At 36.3% G+C, this 24,442-nt stretch overlaps 1 pseudogene; it reads right to left on the bottom strand.

Moving 5' to 3' along the window:
* The window catches only part of LOC105464907 (L-lactate dehydrogenase A chain-like), a 38,804-nt pseudogene extending 15,010 nt beyond the window's left edge, over window positions 1-23,794 (bottom strand).
* Window positions 23,795-24,442: the final 648 nt, after the last annotated feature.

Here is a 24,442-nt window from a genome sequence, read left to right as displayed (position 1 = left end):
TTTGCTCTTTTTGAGGCTTTAGCAAAAGATTGTATAACCATACTCTTGGTCTTTTCTTTAGGGCTTGCTTTCCTGATATTGAATCTCTTAATTTTAGTGTCTGGAGATGCCAAGACATTTCAAAATAATCAAATTCTGGTCCATTTTTGTTTAACAGTCCAAGTTTCAATTTATCCCTCTCATACTGAATTTTGTTATAAGCAGCAAGAAGAAACAGGTAGCATCTTCAACGTTTTGCTTAGAAATCTTAGCTATATATCTGAACTTCATCACTTGCTAGTGTTGCTTTCCACATAAATGCAAAGAATAATTCTACTAAGATCTGTGCCTTACATAACAAGAATCATCATGCCTTCAGTTTCAAGTAACATGTTCTACGCTTCGTTCTGAGTCCACACCAGCAGATTCAAGTCCAGATTTCTACTAACAGTCTGTTCAAGGCAATTAAATGTTCTCTATCATGCCACTTAATTCTTTCAGCCTCTGTGTGCTGCCCAGTTTCAAAGCCATTCCCCACTTTTTAGGTATTTGTTATAGCACCATCCTATTTCTGTGTTAGTTTTCTATTGCTTTGTAATACCTTGCTACAAACTCAGCACATGTTATCTCATAGTTTCTATGGGTTAGGAGGCTATGTAAACATGGCTTAGCTAGAGCGTCTACTCAGAGTCTCACAAAGCTGCAGGCAAGGTGTGATCTGGGCTGCATTCTCATCTGGAGGCTCAACTAGCAAAGAATCTGTTTCAAGCTCATTCAGGTTGTTGGTAGGATTTGTTTACTGTGACTGTATGATGGCAGTCCTCAATTTCTTGCTGTTGGTGGGAGGTCCTGGAGGTTGCGCAGTTCCCTGACACATGATCTTCTCCATAGGCAATTCATACATAGCTATGTACCTCAAGGCCAGCTATGTTAGTCTGTTTGCATTTCTATAAAGTAATACCTGAGATGGGGTAATTCACAAAGAAGTGTTTTATTTGACTTATGTTTCTGTAGGCTGCACACAAAGCATAGTGCCAGCCTCTGCCTCTGGTGAGGACCTCAGGAAGTTTACAGTCATGGTGGAAGACAAAGGGGGCGCCAGTGTGTTGCATGGTGAGAGAAGGAGCAAGAGAGAGAGAGGAGGAGGTGCCAGGCTCCTTTAAAGAACCAGCTCTTGTCTGAACTAACAGAGTGAGAATGTACTCATTGCAAATGGGAGGGCACCAAGGCATTCATGAGGGATCCACCCACATGATCCAAACACTTCCCACTAGGCCCCACCTCTAACAATGGGGATCACATTTCAGCATGAGATTTGGAGGAAACACACATCTGAACCATATCACCAACAGAAGAATCTCTCACTCTAGTCTGCTAATATGGAGTCTTACATAACATAGTATACTCATGGGAGTGACATCCCATCCCTAAGTCATATTCTGTTGACTAGAAGCACTTTGTAGGTTCTGTCCATACTCACGAAGAGGGGATTGTACAAGGTCATGGATCATTAGAGTATGTCTGCCATACATCCTTTATTATGTCTCTATTTTTAAATGAAACTTATGGAGGTTTCCTTTGTGACTTAATGTATGGTCAATTTTGTGAATGTTCCCTGTACACTTGAAAAAAAGTTACATTCTCTATTGTTGTATTTGGGAGCTTAATATACATTTTAATCTACATTTTACTAATTATTTTGTTTAGATCTTCTATATGCTTACTTATTTTTGTCTATTTGACCTGCTTTGAACTGAGAATGGTTTGTTAATGTATCCTATTGTTAATGTTTTTCTGCCCGTTTCTCCCTGAATTTCTTGTAGTTTCTCCTTTAATAATATGATTGTTAATTATTTGGTACAAAGATATTATTAACTATGTTTTTACTGTAACTTATTGTTTGACTTTTAAAAATGTCCTTTATTGTTTCATATAGTGTTTTGTTTTTGATGTTTCACTGTGTGATATAAAGATTGCAATCACTGCTTTCTAGTATTTTTCATTTGCCTTGTATACATTTGCCCATCTCTTTAATTTTAGTCTCTTTGAATAATTTTGGTTTAGGTTGTCTCCTTTAAAAATAGCTTTATTTAGGTATAATCATTAAACTGTACATATTTAATGACTACAGCTGGATAAATTTGGACACACGAATATACTTATGAAAACTTCGTTCACAATAAAAGTGCTTAGACGTATCAGTCACCTTTAAAATTTCCTTTTTCTTCTTTGTTATTGTTGTAAAAACTCTTGAAATTAGATCCACCCTTCTAACAATTTTTCAGTGCATAATATAGTAATATTAACTATAGACACTATCTTGATATAGATATTTAGAATTTATTCGTCTTGCATAACTGAAACTTTATACCTGTTAAACAGCAACTCCCCATTTTCCCTTCCTTCCAACCCCTGGAAGCCACCATTCTACTTAACATTTTTATGAGTTTGACTATTTTAGTTACCTCATATAAGTGGAATCATGCAATATTTTTCCCTCTGTGACTGCCTTAATTTCACTTAGCAAAATATCTTTCAGGTTCTTCCACATTTTTGCAAATGACAAGATTTCCTTCTTCTTAAAGGCTGATTGAATTTCCATTTTATAAATATATCACATTTTCTTTATTCATTTTTATTCATTTTATTCACATTTCTTTATTCATCTATTGATGAGTATTTGAATTTTTTCCATATCTTGCAGTGCGAATAACACTGCAATGAACATGAGAGTACAGATATCTCTTTGAGATCCTGATTTCAATTCTTTTGAATATATACTCAGAACTGGGATTGCTGGATCATATGGTCGTATTACTTTTACTTTTTTTGAGGAAGCTCCATACTATTTTCCATAGTAGCTATACCATTTTACATTCCTACTAACAGCTTACAAGTGTTCCAATTTCTCTACATCCTCAGCATCACTTATCTTATATATTTTTAATAATAGCCACTCTAACAGGTATGAGATGATATCGATCTCCTTGTGGTTTTGGTTTGCCATTTCCTGATGATTGGTGATACTGAGAATCTTTTCATATACCTATCGGCCACTCATACATCTTCTCTGGAGGAATGTCTATTCAAGTCCTTTTCCTATTTTATTTTATTTTATTTTATTATTATTTTTTTTTTGAGACGGAGTCTGGCTCTGTCGCCCAGGCTGGAGTGCAGTGGCCTGATCTCAGCTCACTGCAAGCTCCGCCTCCCGGGTTTACGCCATTCTCCTGCCTCAGCCTTCCGAGTAGCTGGGACTACAGGCGCCCGCCGCCTTGCCCGGCTAGTTTTTTGTATTTTTTAGTAGAGACGGGGTTTCACCGTGTTCGCCAGGATGGTCTCGATCTCCTGACCTCGTGATCCGCCCGTCTCGGCCTCCCAAAGTGCTGGGATTACAGGCTTGAGCCACCGCGCCCGGCCGCTTTTCCTATTTTAAAAATTAAGTTGTTTCATTGCTATTGAGTTCTCTGAGTTCCTTACGAATTTAAAATATTAATAACTTATGAAATATATAGCTTGCATATATATTATCCCATTCCATAGGTTGCTTTTTCACTCTGCTAATTGTTTCCTTTGCTGTGCAGCTTTTTAGTTTGATGCAATTCCACTTGTCTACTTTTGCTTTTGTTGCTTGCATTTCTTGTGTCTGTGCAACAAATCATTGCCAAGGCCAGTGTCAAAAAGCTTTTCCCCTATGTTTTCTTCTAGGAGTTTTACAGTTTTAGGTCTTACATTTAAAACCTTAATTCATTCCGAATTGATTTTTTTGTGTAAGATAGGGGATCCAATTTCATTTTTTATGTGTGAATATCCAGTTTTCCTAGTTTTCTTTGCTGAAGAGACTGTTTTTTCTCCATTGTGTATTTTGGTACTCTTGCTGAAGACCAGTTGACCTTTTATTCATGAGTTTATATCTTGGCTCTCTCTTCTGTTGTATTGGTCTATTCATCTGTCTTTGTGTCAGTGTTAGGTTGTCTCTTGAGTATACAACATAGAGTTCAGTTTTGCTTTGTGATCCAATCTGAAATGTTTTTCCTTTAGGTGGTAAGCACAGGCATTGACATTTGTGCCTGGACCCAATTCCCTTAACTGGGCCAGTGAACTTATCTTCCAGCTACTCCGTGTCTTGCCTAATACTGGCTCATACCTTCACCTGTCTTTGGAAGATTGCCTTTGGTGGATGGGAGTCACCTAGTTGGGAGATGCCTTGAAATTACGACCCCTGCCTCCAATGCCAGACAGTGACTCACTGATGTTGATATATAACAACCCAGCACTCTTGTTTCTAGATGGGAAAAACCCTGTGGTGCAATCCATGATCTAGAACTTCCGGTGGTATGGATGGGCTGAAGCTAGACTTTTTATGAATCCACATATTTGCTTAGCTGCTGCTTCTGGTCTATCTTGCTTCCTTTTCTTATAAATTTCTCTTGAGAGCACATCTTCATGAACTCACTTTAACAAGAATTCCATACCAGGCTTTATTTTAGGGGAACACAATCTAAGGCAATAAAAAGTTTGTTTACATTTATTGGTATGACTGATATATTTAGTCTCAACTCTGTGATATTATTTTCTATTATGTTTACTGTGTGTTTTATTTGCTGTGTTAGCTGAGTGTGGTGGCAGGCACCTGTAATCTCAGCTACTTGGGAGGCTGGGGCAGGGGAATCTCTTGAACCTGGAAGGCTGAAGTTGCAGTGAGCCCAGACCACACCATTGCACTCCAGCCTGGGCAACAAGAATGAAACTCCACCTCACACACACACACAAAAGAATGTTTGTAGTTTTGTTATAGTAATTATTTGTGTATCAATGCCTTTTATACTCAAAATATCAAAACATTCCCCTTCTTTAAGCAACTACTGTTTTGTCAGGTCTCTGTGTGGCAATCAATAAACTTATTCTGTGTTTCCTTCTCTGTTTCCATTTTGCTTTAATTTATAAAGTTGCATTATTTTTTCTTTGTCAGGATATATAACATTTACATAGCATTTTTTTAACCTTGACTCATCTTTGTTTTAGTCTTAGATTTATAATTAATTATATGCAATACTGCAGTTGAATTTGGTCAAATTTCCCCAGTCATCTCTTGATTAAAAGAAGTTCATCCTCTAGTAGATTCTTCAAAATGAGCTCTTGAGAGCAGTATTCTGTAGTTATTGCATATAAAATATCTTGGCTAAATAGAAAAATTTGGGGTCACATCCTTTTTTCATCAAGAATCTTTAAAATGTTGCTTTGAAGTTGTCAAGATTTGAATGTTGCTATTTAGAAGTTCAATGCCAACCTGGCTTTTCTTTCCTTTGTAAAATATTTGGTATTTTTAATATGAAGGGACAGAGATTTTTATTTTTCTTTATATTATAAGTGAACAGTTTTGATTTTTAGATCCCACTAATAAGTGAGAACGTGATGTTTGTCTTTCTGTGCCTGGCTTATTTTACTTAACAATCATTTTCAGGTCCTTCCATGTTGCAAGTGACAGGATCTCATTCTTTTTTATTGCTGATTTTAATTGGATATATAATATCTTAGAGATGACTGTTTGAGGTCAATTTTCCTAGTTACACAGTGGACCATTTCAATGTGTTGATCCACATCTTTTATTTCTGAAAAGCATTACTGGATCAGACTTGTAAATACTGGTTTTACTATATTAAAATTGGTTTATTTCCTGTTTCAAGGCCACAATTCTATCTGTGGGGTCTTTTTTCCCACTAATTTGTATTTTTTTTTTTTATCTTGGACATTTAATCTTTTCTCCTCCATTTCCAGTCATGTACTGGTAAATGTTTAATAGCACTTCTGGAAAAAAATCCTTGATTTATAGCATTTTCAAATTCCAATGGTGTAAATACTCCCATTATGACTAATGTCAAGCTACCAATGGGATGTCACTGAACACAGCGTTAAGAAGATACACACAGAATTTGCTCTGCCACCTTGGTATGAGTTGGCTCCAGTACATCATTCATTCCTCTCATAATATTTCCAACTTAATTTATTCTCTATTGAGCACTTTGTAATTTGGTTTGGAAGGGGTGACTATGGGATGATCCAGGAGTTACTGACTATTCCTCCTGAAGCACTTGTGTGGATGGACAACTCAGAACTTGCAGAGAAATCTGAAAAGTCAAGCATATCCAGCCAGTAAAGTGGGACTAAAAGCTGGAGGTCGTAAATCAGTTTACAAAAATTTATTGCCTCTGTGTAGCCACTGGCACTGATGGTCTATAGCCAACAATCTGGTGGTGTGCTTAGGGCTACTGTTAGTCAGCAGGGACTAGGGTTAGGAAATGAGGTTCAGGTGTGGAGTAAAGGAGAACAAAGACAAACTAGAACTTAGTCTGGCATCTGCCACTGTGTTTGACCACAAAGACCTTCAAAGAATAATGACTGCTACTTCTCCTCTACCTTCAATATATCATGCATGCTCATCTTTTGATAAATTAATATGGAAGCACTCAGGGAAAGGGATTCTGGAAAATGTAGCACCCACTAAAAGGACAGTAGTACTACTCGGCACAATTTCTGGCTTGATTTTTTGATTTTTTTTCCTCCAATTTATTTCCTGATTTCAGTCAATTCTTATTTCACATCTTTCTGTTTTTTTCTCCCTGTCTGAATTTATGAATTCCTTTTTATCTTCGCCATCCTGGTTTACGCTTTATTTTCCATAGAGCTTGGTTCCACCCACACCTTCTCTGGTCTCATCCATGCTCATTCCGGAGTCCAGGATCTCAGGTCTGGGGAATTTGTGAATTTCTAATTTGGAGTGTTTTTTTTTGTTTTTTAAACTATACAAAAAATTTTAAAGGCTATATAGTTCATGTTGGGTTGAGGTGTGATACAATGTTCTTCTGTGTAAAGTCAGTTTTTTTGGGGAGTTTTTAAAAGATCATCAGCTGAAACGTTATTTTTTTGTATGCTTTTTTAAAAAATATGATTTTACTGCTGTATTCTGTTCATTTTGAAATGTTATGTTTTCCTGGGCCAGCTATAACAAATGGTTCTATATAAGTGAGGGTGAAAGGTTTGAGTGGCTTACATGGTTCAGGAGTGCCCTCTTTTGTTGGCATAATGAAATACATTTTCTTCATTAGAAGGCCTTTTTTTTTGGTGGTGGGTGAGAGCATTGGTATGTCATTTGACTTTATAATTCTCTTTTCGAACTCTTTTTAAATTTTCAACTTTTATTTTACATTCAGGCGTATATGCTCAGGATGTGCGGGTTAGTTACGTAGGTAAAAGTGTGCCATGGTGGTTTGCTGCATAGATCATCCCATCACCTAGGTATTAAGCCCAGCATCTACTAGCCATTCTCCTGATGCTCCCCATCCACCCATCCCAATATGCCCCAGTGCATGTTGTTCCTCCCCATGTCTCATTGTTCAGCTTCCATATAAGTGAGAACATATGGTGTTTGGTTTTCTGTTCCTGCATTAGTTTGCTATTGATAATGGCTTCTAGCTCCATCTACGTCCCTGCAGAGGATATGATCTCATTCCTTTTAATGGCTACATAGTATTCCATGGTGTATATGTATTACATTTTCTTTATCCAGACTATCATCGATGGGCATTTGCATTGATTTCATGTCTTAGCTATGGGAATAGTGCTGCAATGAACATACATGTGAGTGTAACTTTATAACAGAATGATTTACATTCCTTTGAGTATATACCCAGTAATGAGATTGCTGGGTCAAATGGTATTACTGCCTCTAGATTATTGAAGAATTGCTACACTATTTTCCACAATAGTTGAACTAATTTACACTCCCACCAACAGTGTAGAAGCGTTGCTTTTTCTCCACAACCTCGCCAGCATCTCTTGTTTTTTGACTTTTTAATAATCACCATCCTGACAGGCATTAGATGGTATCTCATTATGGTTTTGATTTGCATTTCTCTAATTATCACTGCTGTTGAACTTTTCGTCGTATATCTGTTGGCTGCATATATGTCTTCTTTTGAGAAGTGTCTGTTCACGTTCTTTGCCCACTTTTTAATGGGGTTGCTTTTTCCTTTTAAATTTCTTTAAGTTCCTTGTAGACTCTGGATATTAGATCTTTGTGAGATGGATAGATTGCAAATATTTTTTCCTATTCTGTATATTGTCTGTTTACTCTGTTGATAGTTTCTTTTGCTGTGCAGAAGCACTTTAGTTTAATTAGATCCCATTTGCCAGTTTTCGCTTTTGCTGCAGTTGCTTTTGGCATTTTCATCATGAAATCTTTGCTTATGCCTATGTCCTGAATGACATTGCCTAGATTTTGTTCTAGGGTTTTCACAGTTTTGGGCTTTACATTTGAATCTTTAATCTATCTTGAATTAATTTTTGTATGAGGTGTAAGGAAGGGGTCTAGTTTCAATTTTCTACATATGGCTAGCCAGTTCTCCCAGCTTTGTTTATTAAATAGGGAATCCTTTCCCCATTGCTTGTTTTTGTCATGTTTGTTGAAGATCAGATGGTTGTAGGTGTGCAGTCTTATTTCTGAGGTCTCTGTTCTGTTGCATTGGTCTATGTGTCTGTTTGGTATCAGTAGCATGCTGTTTTGGTTAATGCAGCCTTGTAGCATAGTTTGAAGTCAGGTAGCATGATGCCTCCAGCTGTGTTCTTTTTGCTTAGGATTGTCTTGGCCATTCAGGCTCTATCTTGGTTCCATATGAATTTTAAAATAGTTTTTTCTAATTTTCAAACTTCATTGCTTATTTTCCTTCATCACAAAGTCTCCAAAGGATGCCTCATGTTCCCTTGGGATTAGTGCCTTCTCAAGGTTGCCCACTCTTGTCTGGAGCACTTTCAAGCTTCTGCCTTTCTATTCCTCAGCAGATCTTAGATCCACCAGATCTCAGTGTTTCCCCACCAGGGTGGGACTCTGTTTCGTAGATGATTTTATCAGTGTTTCGTTGTTTCTAGTCCCCCATTGCACTTTACTGAGAGCAGAGCAGACTATGGCAACACAATAAAAACCTCTCAAGATTACAACTGAGACTATATTGAATGGGACAAATTCTCCTGCTTTTTAAAATGTAAAAGGGATAATCCAAATATCCTTAATATCTTTAATCCAAAATTTTCTGGAGAATTGAAGACAAACAATATAGCGTGTGTTCTGATTTATGAATTAATAAATTGAAATAATCATGGCATTTATTCTTGTTGTTTTTATTATACGTGTTTTAGGTTATAGGTAAATCATGTTTACATGGGGGTTCATGTACTTCACATGAGTTATTGTGCTTTCTGCTTTCAAGTGATCATTATCTTTTATGTCTCGTACAAATATCAAGGGAGATGGGCTTTGAGAGGTGAGAGGGTGAATTTGAATAGAGGGAAAACCTTGCAGATACTGAGAGAAGCTCTGACTACTTCTAACGGGAGGGCAAGTTCACAGGTTAAAAAAGAAGAAACAGTTGTGACAAGCTTACATGATTATATTTAACTTAAGTAATGGTTTTAAAAGCTGCCAAATTCTTAATATAATTGTGTTGACCACAAGATTTATATGAAATTGCATGACAAGTGATGTGACCCTAGAAAGACACTAATTTGAATGTTTTTTCTCTCAGTGCTTTATTCCTCTAATTATATGCATTACTCTTGAAAATGCGAAAAGCTGTTTTCTAAGAGTTCAGAAGTCATCACTTGCATCTTGACAACAAGAAAAAAAGCTGAACAAACTGAAAATAAAAACTCTTCTTGGATCCATCACAGAATGGAGATCACAGGGCAAACTGCTTTCTAAAATGGAGAGAGAATCTGGAAGATATAGTTAATCACAGCTTACTAGTAGCAGAAGACCAGAGCAGAATCCACAGTCGAAGCCACTGTTGGTAGGAGCAATTTAAACTGTAATTGACCAGTTGCTGGAGGCTCATTGAAAGTTAAAAATGCCAAGGACTTACAGGTTTAGAAGGACCTCTCCAGTCTTTCCAATTTCACCTTCAGGAACCCTGCCAAGTTTTCACTGTGAGGACTGAAAAAAAATATCTCTTGCTTCAAGAGATTTTCAGAATGGAAAAACAACCATTCTGAAATATACCCAGCGCTCTCTGTGCTCCTTAACAAATCTTGCTCTCAGGGAAAACTATTTTATCAGAATCTGATTGGAGTTTTACTAAAGCCTACCTGACTAGAGAATAGCGTGTGGGATGAATGGGATAGGAAAGAGAAATATCCATCCTAGATTCACTAAAAGACTGACATGTAATCATATGACTATAGAATTCTTCCTCTTCTCTACATTTTACCACCATATCAAGAAGGCTTCTGTATAACAACAGGGGATTATAGCTGAAAGAACTGCAAACTTCAGATCCTAATTAAGGAGTTTCTTGGGACACCCAAGGACAACAGGGAGAAAAAAGACACTAGAGAAAATGTTAGCATTTGAGACCACAACTGCAGGAAACAGTAAACACTCTCTAACCCCTAGCCAGATAAATACAAAACCTCACACTAAAGGCCTATTGCCTCAGTTCCTTTTATCTGATATATCACGTTTGCTTTAATAAACAATTACAAGGCATGCTAAAAGGCAAAAATCACAGTTTGAAGGGACAAATCAAGCATTAGAAACAGTCAAATATGGCAGATATTTTGAAATTTCGGCCAGCAGTTAACTAATTATTTTATCCAGGAATTTAAAATAACTGTGACGAATATGTTAAGGGCACCAGTAAAAAAAGTGTACAACATACAAGGACAGATGGGTAATATAAGCAGAGAGAGAAAAAAACTCTAAGAATCAAAAAGAAATGTTAGAAATCAAAACCATAGTAACAAATGAAGAATGCCTTTGGTGGGCTTATCCATCAGTAGACTGGACATGTCAAAGGAAAGAATTAATGAGCTTGAAAACATGTAAGGAGAAGTTTCCTAGACCAAAATGCCAAGAGAAAAGTGTTTGTAGTTTGTGCTATAGTGCAATGAATAACAACAGTGGTATAAGAGATAGGAAGAAGGAATTGGTAACACTCTGTTATACATTACTTGTACTACACATGAGGTGGTATAGTTTTATTTGAAAGGGAACTGAAGTTAGTCATACATTGTAAACTCTAGAGCAATAACTAAAAATGTTTTTTAAAAATATAAATGGTATTTTAAGAGAGAAGAGAAAATGGAATTACATAAAATGCTCAATTAAAACGGGAGAAGGCAGAAAGAGACAAAAAAGAAACAAATAACAAGGGCAACAAGTAAAAAACAGTTACAAATATGGTTGAATTAATCCAACGATAACAATAGTTACTTAAAATAAGAATGGTCAAAATTTATCAGTTAAAAGACAAAGATGTCAGAGTGGATAAAAAGACCCCACTACTATATGTTATCTGCAAGAAACCCACTTTATAATAACACAGATAGATTAGAAATAAAGGGATGAAGATATACTATACTAACACTAATCAAAAGCAAGCTGAAGTAGCTACATTAATTTCAGACTTTAGAGCAAGAAAAGCTATGGATAAAGAGGGGCGTTACATAATGATAAAAGGGATCTATTCCCTAAGAAGACAATAATTTTAAATGTGTATGTGTCAACAATGGAATACCAATATACATTAGGCAAAAATGATAGAACTGCAAGAACTAGATGAGTCCACTATTATAGTTGGAGATTTCAACACCCCTATGTTAGTAATTGACAGATTCAGCAAGCAGAAAATCAGTAAGGACATAGTTGAACTGAACACCATCATCAGTCAAATGAATCTAATTGACATTTTAGAAAATACTTCATACAACAACAGCAGCATACATATGCTTCTGACACACACAGAGAACATTTACAAGGTAGACCACATTTTGAACCATAAAAAAATTGTGACAAATTTAAAAGAATAGACATCATACAAGCATGCTCTCAGGCCACAATGGCATTAAAGTAGGAATCCCTAACAGAAAGATATCTAGAAAATCCCAAAATATTTGTATACAGAAAAAGTTCTAAGTAACACATGATCAAAGAAATATGAAGAGAAATTAAAAAATACATTGAACTAAATAAAAATATTTTCATTTACAACCCATCAAAATTTGTGGGATGCAGCAAAAGCAGTGCTCAGAGGCAAATTTATAGCATGGACTGCATTTATTAGAAAAGAATCCAGTAAATTAAGCCTCCACTTTGTAGACTAAAAGAGGACAAATTAAATCAAAACTAAGCAGAAGAAAAGAAATAATAAAAATCAGAGCAGAAATCAGTGAAATTAAAAACCAGAAAACAGTAGAGAAAACCAACAAATCCACATGTTGGTTCTTAGAAAAGATCAGGAAAATTCATAACCACATAGCCAGGCTAGCCTAGAAAATAAGAGAAAAGACACAAATTATTAATCATCAATGAAAAAAGAGCCATCACTACTAATTCCATGGACATTAGAATAATAAAAAAAATTATGAACAATTATATGTCCACAAATTTGATGTTACATAAAATGGGTCAATTCCTTGAAAGACACAGTCTACCAAAATTCACACAAAGAGGAATAGATAATAGGTTTATATATAGTAAAGAAATTGAATTAGTAATTAATGATCTTTCCAAAAAGAAGGCACAATGCTCAGATTGTTTCACTGGTGAATTCTACCAAACATTTAAGAAAGAAATAATACGAATACTCTATAATCTATTTGAGAAAAAGAAGCAGAGAGAACACATCCTAGTTTATTCTATGTGGCCAGGGTTACCCTTATGCCAAAACCAGATAAAGACATTTCAAGAAAGAAAATCTACAGACCAATATTCATTATAAATATTGATGGAAAAAATCTCAGGAAAATATGGGGGAACTTCAAAAGTTCATGGAATAAATGGAAATAAAAGATAAAAACAAGAAATATAAACTTTATTAACATAAACACCATCAAGTTCAATATACCTTTGTAAGCAATGATACTAGCCATTTAGTCTATCTCTAAAGAACTGAGGGTCCCAGAAATTTAACCATGTCAGTGCAGTAGTTTTTACATTATTCAATGAAGAAAAATGAGTGCCCTTTAAAGATATTTTTAAAATTAGAAAACAAAAAGAAGTCAGGAATCAAAACAGGACTGTAGAGTGGATGCCTAATAATTTCCCATAGAAATTCTTCCAAAATTGCCTTTGTTTGATCAGAGGAATGAGTAGGAGCATTGTTGTGGTGAAGAAGGACTCTCTGGTGAAGAGTTCCTGGGCTTTTTCCTGTTAAGCTTTGGTTAACTTTCTCAAAACACTGTCAAGTAAACAGATGCTACTCTTTTGCCCTCAAGAAAGTCAAGCATAATGCCTTAAGCATCCCAAAAAACTGTTGCCATGACCTTTGCTCTGGATTGGTCTGCTTTTGCTTTCACTGGATCAGTTCCATCTCTTGGTATCCATTCCTTTGATTGTGCATTGTCTTCAGGATTGTACTGGTAAAGCCATACTTCATCTTCTGTTACATTTCTTCAAAGAAATCCTTCAGGATATCGATCCTGCCTGTTTAGAATTTCCATCAAAAGCTTTAATCTTGTTTGCTGCTAATGTGGGTACCATAGTTTTGGCACCTATTAAGTGAAAAGTTTGTTCACCTTTGATTTTTTAATCAGAATTGTGTAAGCTGAACCAGTTGAAATGTGTATGGTGTGGCAGTTGTTTCTGCTGTCAATTGTTGGTCCTCTTCAATTAGGATGTGAATAAGATTAAGTTTTTCCTCACAAATTGATGTGGGTGGTCTAGTTACTGTGGGCTTCATCTTTAACATGGTCTTGTCATTTCTTAAAATGAGTTATCCATTTGTAAACTACTGATTTCTTTGGGACATTGTCCCCATAAACTTTTCATAAAGTGTCAACGATGATTTCACTATTCTTCCACCCAAGTTTCACCATAAATTTGATGTTTGTTCTTGTTTCAATTTTAGCAGAATTCATGTTGCTCTGATAGGAGTTCTTTTCAAACTGATGTCTCATCCTTTTTGTTAATGATTTCTCAAACTAGATTCTGTTTAGATATGTTACAATAAGTTAGCGTTAGTTGATTTTGATGCAAAAGTTTTTGAAATGCCTTAATAGTTTTTTTCATAATAAATATTTTCCATGAACCTTTAAGGAACCCCTCTTAGGAAATTAAACCTAGCAACATATACAAAGAATTATATATAATGCCAATTAGAAGTTCTTCCAGGTGTACAAGTATGGTTTAACAATGGAAAAATCATATCAACATACTAAAGAAAAATTATATAATCATGTCAATAGATGCAGAAAAAATATTTGAAAAACTCCAACACCTCATTCATAATAAAAACTTTCAGCAAAGTAGGAATAGAAGGTGCTATGGTTTGGATACAGTTGGTTTGTCCTCACCAAAACTCACGTTAAATTTGATCCCCAAAGCCATGAGTTGGGACCTAGTGGGAGGTGTTTGGGTCATGGGAGTAGATCCCTCATGAATGGCTTTGTGTCACTCTCCACAGTAGCAAGTGAGTTCTCACTTTGGTGAGACTGGGTTAGTTCTCATATAAATGAATTAGTTCCTGAGAAAGTAAGTTGTTAAACTTTTTGACTTCTTTGGTTTTGCTATCTTGCTTCCTCTCTCAGCGTGTGATCTCTTTGTATATGCTGGCTCCTCTTCCACTTTCTGCCATGAGTTGATGCATCCTGAGGTCCTCACCAGGTGCAGATGCTCAATCTTGAACTTTCCAGCCACCAGAATCATGAGCTAAATAAACCTCTTTAATAAATTTCCCAGTCTCAGATGTTCTGTTATAGCAACACAAAACAGACCAAGACAGAGAAGAACTTCCTCAACTTGATAAAGAGCACGTGTAACAAATACAGAGCTGACATCATAATTAATGGTGAGAAACTGGGCACTTTTCTTCTAAGACTGGGAAAAAGGCCAGGATGTCCCTTCTCACCATCTCTATTCAACATTGTACTAGAAGTCCTAGCTAATGAAATAAGATAAGAAAATGAAATAAAAGGTATATATCATAATAAGAAAGAAAGAAAACTATGTTTGTTTGAAGATGACATAATTGTCTATTCAGGAAATACCAAAGAATAAACAAAAAACCCTCCTGGAACCAATAAGGGATTATAGCAAGGCTATTGGTGTAAAGTTAATATATAAAAAGTAATTGCTTTCTTATATATCAGCAGTTGAAATTTGAAATTAAAGACACAAAATCATTGACATTAGAACTAAAATAATCTTAGGTATAGATATAACAAAGTGTGTATAAGATCTGTATGAGGAAAACTACAAAATTCTGATAGAAGAAATAAAAAAAATTAAATTAATGGTAAGACATTTCATGTTCATGGACAGGAAGGCTCAATATTGTTGAGATGTCAGTTCTTCCTAAATTGATGTATACCTGCAACACAATCTTAATAAAAATCCTTGCAAATTACTTTGTGGATATCAACAAACTGATTCTAAAGTTTTATATGGAAAGACAAAAGACCCAGAATAGTCCATAAAATATTGAAGAGGAAGAGCAAAGTCAGAACACTGACACTATATGGCTTCAAATCTTACTATAAAGCTTCAGTAATCAAGATAGTGTGGTACAGGTTGAGTATGCCTTATACAAAATGCTTGCAACTGGAAGTGTTTTGAGTTTTGGATTTTTTTTTGGAGTTTGCAATATTTGCATATAGGAACATTGAGACCTACTCTTGAAAATCTGAAATTTGCAGTACTCCAATGAGCATTTTCTTTGAGCGTGAACTTTGAGCATTTTGTTAGCCTTAAAAATTTTCGGATTTTGAGGTATTTCAAATTTTGATTTTTTGGATTAGGCGTGCTTCTTTTTTATTGGTAAAAGAGTAGACAGATAGATTGATGGGACAAAATAGAGAGCCTAGAAATAGATCCACAAAATATAGTCACTGGTTTTTGACAAAGAACAAAGGCAATGCAAAGGAGAAAGAATAGTCTTTTCAGCAAATATTGCTGAAACAACTTGATATCTAAATGCAGAAAAAAAAAAAATCTAGATACAGACCTTACAGCTTTCATGAAAATTAAAATGGATCACAGGACTAATCTAAAATGCAAAATTATAAAACTTCTGGAAAGTAACAGAAAATTTAGTTGACTTTGAGTTTGGCAATGAGTTTTTAGATAAAACACCAAAAGCATAATTAATCAGTGGAATAAAACATTGAGTTAATTTTCTTTATTCTTTTTTTTTTTTTTTTTTTTTTTTTCTGAGGCAGGATCTCATTCTGTCACCCAGGCTGGAGTGCAATGGTGTGATCTTGGCCCACTGAAACCTCCACCTCCCAGGCTCGAGTGATGCTTGCACCTCAGCCCCCTGAGTAGCTGGGACTACAGGCATCCACCACCATGCCTGGCTAATTTTTTGTATTTTACTAGAGACGAGATTTTACCATGTTGTCCAGGGGGTGGTCTTGAACTCCTGAGCTCAGGCAATCCACCCACCTCGGCCTCCCCAAATGCTAGGATTACAGGTGTGAACCACAGTACCTGGCCAGTTAATTTTCATTAAAATTAAAAATTTTGGCTCTGCAAAAATTAATTTCATGCACTGTTAAGAGATTCAAAAGACAGGTCACAGACTGGGAGGAGATATTTGCAAAACACCTATCTGATAATGGCTTGTATCCAAAATATGCAAATAATTCTGAAAATTCAACAATAAGAAAACAACTCAATAGCTGCTTCACCAAAGAAAATATACAGATGGCAAACAAGCATATAAAAAAATGCTTAGCATTATAGTCATCAGGAAACTGAAAATTAAAACAACAAGATACCACCACATACTTATTAGAATGGCTGAAATCCAAAAGACTCATGATACCAAATGCTGGTAAAGATGTAGAGCAACAGGAACTCTCATTTACTGCTGGTGGGAAAGCAAAATAATAAAGCCATTTTGAAAGACACCTTGGCAGTTTCTTATAAAACTAAACGTAGTCTTACCATATGACTCAGCAATTGGGATTCTAGGTAGTTACTCAAGTGACTTGAACATTTACATTTACACAAAAAAACTGCATACAAATGTTAATAGTAGTTTTATTCTTAATTGTGACATTTTGGAAGCAAACAAGGTATTCTTCAATAGCTGAATGGAGAAACAATATCTATACAATGGATACATTTTAAAATCACTAAATATTCCACTGTATTATTCCATTGTATAACTCTATACAAGGGAATATTATTCAATGATTAAAAACTATGAAGCTACAAAAAGACATGAAAGAAACTTAAATACATATTGTTAAGTAAAAGAATCCAGCCCGAAAAGACACCACATAGGAGAATTTCAACTATGTAACATTTAAGAAAATGCACAACTATAAAAACAGTAAAAATGTCAGTGGTTGCCAGGGGTTGGGGAAGGAATAATAGGTGGATTATAGGTCATTACTAGAGCAGTGAAACTATTCTGTGTGATACGACAATAGTGGATACATGACATTATGCATTTGGCAAAAATTACAACATAGTGAACCCTGGTAAACTGTGATCTTTAATTAGTAATAATGTACCAAGATTGGTTCATCAGTTGTAACAGATGCACCACACCAACAGAAAATGTTAATGTTTGGGGGAAATGAGAGTCAGGGGAGACAGTGTGTATAGGTACTCTCTGTACTTTCTGCTCAGTTTTTCTGGAAACCTAAAATCCCTCCCAAAATAAAGTCTATAAGAATATGCTAAAGAGACTTGTGGATCTTTAGTTTGGGCCAAACTGCCCTCCTGGGACCCAGTCTGTAATAGGCCCTGAAACAGGAACTTTGAGAAGCGGGAATGGGTGGGGGAGAGGGAGGGAGTTGGGGGGATGGGTCTCACTTAACATCCCAGCCCCCATGACAGAGTGGCACTAGAATCTGGGAATTTAACACACACCAGGCTTGCTCTCTTGAAGTTATTTTCTTGCTTTCAAGGGGTGAAAGGAAGATCATATACTACAAGTTAAGTAGCCATGCCAAAACTCAAAGTTCTGACAGTGACACTCCAGGCTTTTAGTTACATATGATTCTTGTTTCTAAGGGCACTCCTTTACCGCTTTGGAGAAAGCCAGTAAGATAAAAAACACATGACCTATCAAAGGTTGTGACTTGCCCTGGAAGAATATATATATATTTTTCTTGGGCTGCCATTTCCCTCAGGAACCCTCACTGGATCGTGTAATTCATGTTGTGCCCCATGTGGGGATTTGGCTTTTCTGTTTATGTGAGTTTTGATAATACAAGTCAGGCTGAGCATTTAGCTAGTGTCTCAGCAGGCATGTTTGTCAAATGCAAATTAATATATATAATCTTAACATACTTCCAGTAACTGAGTTGATATGTGCTCTGTTGACAAAGGAGTCTCCCAGGTAATAAATGTTGAATGCTTGGAAATAGGGAATGTATTTAAACCTCAGCCAAAAAATTGGCTCCTAAAGCCAAGATTTGAGTAAAGAGACAGTGGCTATTTCGTTATTATTATTATTTTTTTCAAAACTCTGGATGGTTAGTTAACTAGATAAAAAATAAAATATAAATATATGAAAATTGTATCTTTAGTTGAGTTCTCATTTAGGAGAAATTTGCTTAAAAATAAAAAATATGAGTATATTAGGTCATTTTAAAATAACTGTATTACTCCAATTTTAGTATATGTGATGCTGAAGTGAGCACTTAGCATAACTGCATCATATATCTCTATCTCTATTTTTCTACTTGGAGTTTAATTTATATTACAATAATAAATAACTTCACTAATTGAGTAAATTGGCTCAATGGCATGGAGAAATTCAGTTAATAGCTAAAAATGTTTCAAGTATGAAAAAATTAGGCCAAGTTGGGTAGATTGCTTGAGCCCAGGAGTTTGAGACCAACCTGAGCAACACAGTGAAACTCTGTCTCTACAAAAACGACACAAAAAAGTAGCCAAGTTTGGTGGTGTGTGCCTGTGGTTCCAGCTACTGGGGAGGCTGGGATGGGAGGATCACCTGAGCCTGGGAGGTAGAAGTTTCAGTGAGCTGAGATCATACCTCTGCACTCCAGCCTGGGCAACAGAGAGAGACTCTGTCTCAAAAAAAAAAAAAAAAAAAAAGAAGAAGAAGAAATGGAATGAATACATAATGTAAATACTTTGAAGAAACAATAATCACAAATAGCCAATTAAAAATCCTGACAGATTGGCTTTAAGGAAAAGAAAAAAATATATTGTCATTGTTACACTCAATGTTAGCAGGCAAGAAAGTTTCTCAAATATTGTTATCTGATTAATCAATTAAAATAACATATTTGTTTACTATGCTAGTGCCATTCATTTGTCAAGAAAGCTTTTCAAATTTGAGCTTCAAATTAGCGTATGTCTAAATCAGTTTCTTAACAGTGGCACTATTGACATTTTAGTTCGGGCAATTCTTTATTGTGGGGAGCTATTTTGTACATTGTAGGGTATTTGGTAGTATCCTTGGTCTCTAACTGCTAGATGCCAATAGCGTTCCCCTCTCCGGGTATGACAAAAATGTCTGCAGGTATTGCTACATATCCCCTGGAAGGCAAATTTACTTCTGTTTGATAATCAGTGGTCTAAATTATTGGAATATCCCAAACAGGGCAATTAAAATGATGAAATCTCACTGAACATACATTCTACAATGAACATAGAAGAAAGGATGCTTTTAAATCAGAGTCAGTGCGTAAATAGACCAAATTTGATGTTATCTAGTGCTGATTCCAAGGACTGAATTTGGGTGACCATAGCAAACCATTTGGTTCACATAAACTTTTATTTTCCTTGATTGGGTTTGGTGTATAACCTGTCTGCTCCAAGATAACTTGGAACAGACTATAATATTCAACATAATAGTTCAAGGATACCTGTGTTGACTAAATATATTGTTGATTTAATTACTGTGGTTTTGAATAAAAAATTTAGAACTCTTCTTTCTGAATAAGGGCTTTAGTAACCTTTTTCTTGTAGCTCCTCATCACTCTAATGACACTTTCACTAATGACACTTTCACTAATTTCAAAAAAAGTAATTTGCCTCAAAAGGCTGATAATTTCAATTTACTGTGTTGATCAAGGAAGGATTTATACATCTTTGGCAGTTGGGCTGATTGCTCATTCAAGGGCTTTAATTATTCCTTGACTCATTTATTTTTAAGAGACATTCGAACTAGCCTTTCTTTTGCTCATTAGGTGCTTGACAGCTTCCAAAGTAAGCAAGGGTTGACTTAGTACACAGAGGATTTTTCCCTCTCCTTGATATCCATTCCTCCTATCACTTCTTTGGGTCCAGGTTTCTGCCTCTTAGAATGCACTTTAATTTCTAACGCTAACAACATAACTTTAGGAGCTCAAGTGAGGCTCAGGGCAGTCAGAATCATTAATTTTTATTTTTTGTTGGATCTTGTTGAACCACTTTGAGGTAGACTAAGAGAACGACCAATGTGGGGCATGTTGAGTCTAAGAGTTGGGTGGATAGGGGGATTTTCAGGGGGTGGCCAATCATTTTAGCTTGCCTGGGACTGAGGGGCTTTCCAGGACGTGGGGCTTTTGTTGCTAAAATCAGGAAAGTTACAGGAAAACCGGGATGAGTTGGTTACCCTAGGAATACTATTGCAATCCAGATGTCTTGGGATTCAGCAGCATGTAAACTCAAATATGACCACATAGCCATCAATACCCCAAAATTGATAGCTCTGGGTCCCCCATCTTACAACGGCAAGCACTTAGTGTCCTGAAATTCTCTCAGATTTTTGTAGGAGTCTGCAGAGAGTGACTCATTTGTATCCATAAAGGTGGGCTTTTCTCTCTCTCTGTTTTCTTTTTCCTTTCCTTCCTCCTCAACTTCCTGGCAGTGGTTTGCAGTCTACACACTGCTGAAAGAAGTGCCTCTATGCTGCCACTGTTGTTGGAAATGTCTGTAAAACACTGGTGCACTCCCAGACCTTGCCTATCTGGTGCTTTCATGGGGATAGTTTTTCTCTTCTGGGAGATCCCAAAGCCTTCAGGTTATCAAAAGTGCTCAGAGAGTCACAGTCCTTTAGCTCCTGGGCCCCCTTCAGCACTCTTGGCCAGCTCTTAGACACATTCACTTGGACTCTTCCTATACTGGAAGGCTTTTTCTTCCATTATTCTTTTCTCTCTCTTTTACTCATTTGAAAGCATTCCTGAACCTACAAAATGGATAACAAAAAATCCCCATGCACACTAATCCACACCGTTGGGGGTGTGGTCTTACTCTTCTTATACACTCACTCAGCAGCTTCTTTTCTGCTGAGCCAAACCTCTGTTTTACACAACCATGAAGTGAGAGGATTTTCCAAATTCACCACGGGCTTCATCTCAGCCTCTAATTGCTTAATTGAAACCACTCATAGGCCACATGACTATATGGCATGAGTCTTGTTCCTTTTTACTTAAAATCCAAAGTTACTAGGAAGACATCAGGAAATGCAAGAGGCGTCTAGAAAGCAAGAGGTCAGAGAGATGCTGTCCATGGTGCTGCAGCAGTGCTCAATGTTGATGAGTACAACTTTACAGACAGTCCCTGACTTACGATGGTTTCACTTCCAATTTTTTGACTTTATGATGGTGCAAAAGCAATACACATTCAGTAGAAACCGTACTTTAAGTACCATTACAACCATTCTGCTTTTCCATTTTCAGTACAGTATCCAGTAAATTACATGAAATATTCAACACTTTACTATAAAATAGTCTTCATATTAGATGATTTTGCCCACCTTGAGCCCAAATTTGAGCATGTTTAAGTTAGGCTAGGCTAAGCTATAATGTTTAGTAGTTCAGGTGTATTAAATTCATTTTAGACTTATAATATTTTCACCTTACAATGGATTTATTGGCATATAACTTGAATGTAAATTGAGAATCATCTGTAGTCAATTATAGGGCAAGTATTAGTGAGTCAAACTCTCATTTCCATTAGCCACCCCCATCCAACTTGAATCAGTTTTTTTGGGTAAAGATATAAGATGTAAAACAAGCTATCAGTTAGAAGGATTTTGGCTGCAAGTGCCATAAAAAAGGATGAGTTTGTGTCCTTTGTAGGGACATGGATGCAGCTGGAAACCATCATTCTCAGCAAACTATTGCAAGAACAGAAAACCAAATACCGCATGTTCTCACTCATAGGTGGGAACTGAACATTGAGATCACTTGGACTCGGGAAGGGGAACATCACACACCGGGGCCTATCATAGGGAGGGGGGAGAGGGGAGGGATTGCATTGGGAGTTATACCTGATGTAAATGACGAGTTGATGGGTGCTGACGAGTTGATGGGTGCAGCACGCCAACATGGCACAAGTATACATATGTAACAAACCTGCATGTTATGCACATGTACCCTACAACTTAAAGTATAATAATAATTAAAAAAAGAATCTCTTCTTCGAGCCACCATACAGAAGAAATAAATTATAAATTCTAGGAAGAAACAAATGTGAGGAATTGCATAGAGGGTTTTGATTAGGTAGTGAGTGAACATTATTGGGGTAAGAGAGGTCAACAGCTTCTATTTAAACCCATAAAATATGTTCAGCAAATGGCACAATTGTAAAAAAAAAAGTTACTTTATAGGAAAAAGTTACATCAGGGATCTTTTCTTTAACTTATTATTTATTGTATTACACTGTATCGTCACTCTATTCAGTGTTCTAAGTATTGATGAGAATGTTTTATTCTGGAAGAATGTGATCCTGCTGAGATTTTTGAATAAGGAGATAAATAAAATGCTTATAAAATAAATAAAAAAAGGATTTTGGCTGCAAGTAACATAAATTATTATCCAAACTGGCTTAAACAAATAGGACATTTATCATCTTATAGAGCAGCAAGTCCATAAGTAGGGCAAACTTCAGAGTTGATTGGCTCAGTGCATCAGAAATAGCAAGAAGCCAGATTATCTCCACATCTGTGTCATATCATCTGTACATGGGTTCACCTTCTAACTAATTCTTCTAGTCACAGATAGCTGCCAAAAGAGATTGGGAAAAATCATACCCTTGATTTAATCCATTAGGGGAGAGAGAGAGAGAGAAGGAAGGAGAGAAAGAAAGAGGAAGAGGAAGATAGAGACATGAGGGAAGAGAGAGGGAAGAGAAAGGGAGAAATTATTCCTCAAATATGAATGTAATTTCTTCCATTTAATCTTATTGGGTAAATTTTGGTCATATGCTCACTCTGATCGGTAAGAATCACCAGGAAAATGCAATCGTTGATTTGTTTAGACTAATCATGAATCAAATCCAGAGCTGGAGATGGAGTATATCTTCCTGAGTCACATGTGCTACATGAGAAAATGATGGATAGTTGAACAAAATTGGGGCTCCTTTAGGAAAAAGGAAGAAGGGAATGGAGGGCAGGTAGACAACTGACAGAGTCCCCTACAAAAATAACTCCATTTTATGCTATTTCTCTATCTCTGTGATGGCCCTGGTACTTTGGCAATAACCTTATAACAACTTTGGTAATACTCTTACAATTTGGCAGAGTAAAGAGTACAAAGAGGATGGGTTGGGGAGCCCTATGAACCTGAATTTCAGCAATGGTTTTTCTGTCTTCTTCAGAAAAGTGAGGTCACCCCCTGAGCTTCTGTTTCCTTATCTGTTAAATAGCTTAATGCTATTGACTATGGAGCACTGTTGTGGGTATTTAAGACATAATGTATACAAAGTATGTTCTCAGAACTGGGCACATAGTAGCTACTCAAGAAATGTTAATTTTCAGCTCTTTCTTCTCCCCTGCCTTACCGAGTTGGAAACATAACTACCTATTGCAGTTATGTTCATCACTTCATCACTATCTTCATCACTCTTAGCCATCTCTTAGACACACTCATTTGCATGTCCCTTTTTCAACTGCATTGCTGTGCTGCCTTGGGCCATCCAGGGGGCCAATAATGAGGGTTATATGTCTAGCATCCTTGTCCAAAAAAATGGAAATCAATGGTGGGTTATGCACTTCTTCACTGTATAATGTTGGATGGTTCAATCCCTCTGTAGGTGACTGCCCTACAGTGTCCAATTTCTTGTGTATCTGATCCTGGAACAAGCACAGGTTCGGGGTCAGAATATGTGGAATCTGCTACTTGAATATTTCTGAGAATCAGGTCTTTCATAATACAATGATGATTTTTGTGACCTTCTTTGTTGGTTATTTTTTGGTATAACAATAAATAGGATAATGCATGAAAATGCACTTAAAATGCAAGGTGTGAAACCATGTGAAATAAGGAAAATCTGCTGTTCTCCAGTTTCAGCCTTTTGGGTATCTGGAACTGATGATGTAGCCACAAATATCAAGATTGAATCTGGAGCGATCTTACCTAATATGGGGTATCTGGTCAAATTCTTCCTGGCCCCTCTCCCATTTTACTCATTTTTTTCTTTTGATTATCAAATATTTAGGACCTATTGTGGGTGACAAAAACCAGGGGTTCATTTAAGACACTTAACCTTATGAAGTAGAAA

This window comes from Macaca nemestrina, chromosome 13, assembly GCF_043159975.1.
Source record: "Macaca nemestrina isolate mMacNem1 chromosome 13, mMacNem.hap1, whole genome shotgun sequence".
In the NCBI taxonomy this organism is placed as follows: domain Eukaryota; kingdom Metazoa; phylum Chordata; class Mammalia; order Primates; family Cercopithecidae; genus Macaca; species Macaca nemestrina.
Note: the sequence above shows the minus strand (reverse complement) of the source record. Positions and strands in the feature narration are given on the sequence as shown.